Here is a 2926-nt window from a genome sequence, read left to right as displayed (position 1 = left end):
CATTGAGGAAACTGCTTATAGCCTTATTTGCATATATAAATGCGTTCCACTGCCAGTAATTTATGAGGAAGTAAAGGAAAAAAATTGCCTACCCAAACACTTAAAGACAAAATAAATGGACCAGGACATGTTTAAGATCCCTGTTCCTCTGCTATTTCCACACAATCCCATCTAGGTGAGAGCCATTCCTCTCAGCTAGTTTTGTCACATCAACTAGAAGATATGAATACCTAGGATGAAAAGCTTGAACACCTCAAGAAAACAAATTTTCCACATCGCAACCAGCTATGTTAATTCCAGTCTTAGAATAAACATCACAAAACCCTCCTTTTTCTATTTCTCATGCAGAAAAATGGGTACTGTATATGTGCACATCTACGTTGAAATGTAATTCTTTTTTTGTTCCAGATGCAAGATTGTGAATCTGAAGAAAAACATACCACAGATCATGAGTCAATTAAGTGCACGGACCTGTCCTGAAAAACAGAAACTACAGTCTACACTGAATTGGTAGTAAAAGCATGTCTTCCTTTTTCTTCAGCTGTCTGCAAATTGATTAAGTAAGACAACTTACCAGCTATGAAAAATTAACATGCTTTTGAGTTTGTAATGTTTTTCCTAGATGTATTATCATCACTATGATACACCTAGTAATGACAACAACAAAAAAAAATAGCATTACCCTGACATGAAGAAAAATGCAATTATGACTCTTTTGCCAAATTTTGCACAACAGGTCAAGTTATCAACTGTGTTGAATTTAACTCTGAGTTTGTTCAAAGAGCATCTCCACTGACAGTGAGCCTAGGGACACATACCCATCAAAAGTTTTCAACCTTCCTCTACTAAACAAGAGCCTAGCTGAAAAATTTGCGTGCACATCCAAGAAGTCCATCCTTGAACCAAGCTCCAAGTCTTACAATAAATGCCTGAATAATTATAATAAAATTAAATGGGTCGAGAAGACAGAGAAAAGACTGGAGTCCACTTTCCATCTGAAAACAAAGTCTAAGTCTGGGGACTTAGGCAAGAGTTAGGATTAATCTACATGAGACAATTACAAAACTTTGACTTTAATTTCTCTTTTTTTTAACATGATATAGTTAAGCCCATATGAAGAGCCATACTGAAATAATTTGTTTCAGGTTTTGGGTAGCTCATATTCAGTTAATAATTATTAAATGGCCCTGTTATATATGTACAGTGCCTGTTACGCTGGATCTTTAATACATGCAGGCTTGGTGGTTCAGAAATTTAAGACAACTCTGAAGCTGTTGAAGTAGTTATCTGTGCACATCTCTGCATCATACCGTGTAGACACACTTCAAGTGCTTCAAAAATGTGTGACATAGTTATGACTGCTGCTGTTTCTTTGCATTTCTGTAAGATGAAGAGGTACCAAGCCAGGGGTGTGGTCCTGATGTACAAGCTGATGTACAAACACAGCTGGACTTGCATCTGAAGAATCTTAAATTACCATGACAGACAATGGTCGGACAACTGAAATGTCCATTCTTTCTTGGTAAGCATAACAATGAATGCATAGCACTAGCTGTATTAGTAATGGCTTCTATCTCCTGCTGTGAAAAAGCACAATGCCTACATGTCATCTTTTTTCTTTTTAAAACTAGGATCTTTGTAGTGTGTTACTAGGTTGAAGAATACTGTGAAACTGCGTGATGTGGCATCGTGAACTTCCTCATTCTGACTGTGTTTACATTTCCATGCAAATTTCTTCCCAGCAAAGAAAAGTGAGAAGTTTTGGGTTACCATATCAAGAAACTAAGCCTGACCCTCATTTACACTTTGTAGATGAGAGTCAATGCTGGCTCACAAGTTTGGGGAGAAAAAAAAGGAAAAAAAAAAAGAAATACTTTTTTCAGTTCTGTTAAACTTATGAGATGGTGCATTTTCATTTACCACTAAATTAAGTAACTCAAGTCCACCCAGCTGTCTACTCCAGATTTCGACTTTAGCTCAGAAGTGGCCAGCTTGCTCTCATTTCCAGGGGAAAATGCTCACCTTCTGATTGCATGCTTCACACCAAGGGTATCAGACTGTCAGAAGCCTGAACTTCTGAACTAGAGAGGACTGTTGGTGTTGCTTTTTCTTTCCCAAAGCTTATTTTAATGCTTATTCTGCCCAATCATCCCTTGTATCGTTCCAATCCTTGTGATGGGTACCAAACTAACAGCCCCTACACGTTCACAGTGTAGAGGTGTTCAGCAGTGCAAAGTCCCATACAACTCATGCCCGACTGGAGAGGCTGTTTTGCAGGCACTGTCCATCAGATTGCTGTGGTAATGGCAGCTCTAGAGGACACTGAATCAAGACCATAAACTTATTTCATGTAAATCAATGAAAAATGACAAAGAGGGACCAAAGCTGGATTTGAACTTATCACCTAAGAAAGAAAAACTCCATCTCCCATTGTACTGAGCTATCTGGCACTCTGCGTTGTTCTCTGCCTCCGACTGGAGATTTAAAACACAGTAATACTCTGCCAGAGGACACAGTGTGTCCCTCTTCATGAAGAAAAATGGAGCAAAGAAAAACATTTGGTTCCCATGTAGGATTACTGTTTTTAAATAAGACAAGTATGTCTTCAGATTGAGATACGCTAACTTCTCTGTAGCAAAAGTTTTTGAGTTATTTCTTATGCCCTGCCTAGCAGTTTATTACTGAGAAACAGTGACAGAGAGCAGTCAAGAGAAGGGCACAGCCCATGGTGGTGAGAAATTCCTCTTAAGAACATTAAATCTTTCTTATTAGGGACTAACCTGCATACTTCTAAATCATCAGACCAGTCATCATACAACAATGGAAGCTTCTGAACAGCATCAGTCACACCGGGCCCTGCCCCAGCAGGTGCTCCATTATCTGGGACTGCCAGAGCATCACTGCCAGAGCCTGCCTCTGCAAAGCA

At 39.0% G+C, this 2926-nt stretch overlaps 1 protein-coding gene across 1 annotated transcript in view; it reads right to left on the bottom strand.

The window, feature by feature from the left end:
* MARCH1 (membrane-associated ring finger (C3HC4) 1, E3 ubiquitin protein ligase) overlaps positions 1-2926 on the bottom strand; it is a 100516-nt gene that overhangs the window by 34449 nt on the left and 63141 nt on the right. The window lies entirely within an intron of this gene.

Source organism: Pygoscelis adeliae, unplaced genomic scaffold, assembly GCF_000699105.1.
Source record: "Pygoscelis adeliae isolate BGI_AS28 unplaced genomic scaffold, ASM69910v1 Scaffold170, whole genome shotgun sequence".
Taxonomy (NCBI): domain Eukaryota; kingdom Metazoa; phylum Chordata; class Aves; order Sphenisciformes; family Spheniscidae; genus Pygoscelis; species Pygoscelis adeliae.
The sequence above is the reverse complement of the archived record's forward strand: the minus strand, read 5'-3'. Positions and strand labels throughout refer to the sequence as shown.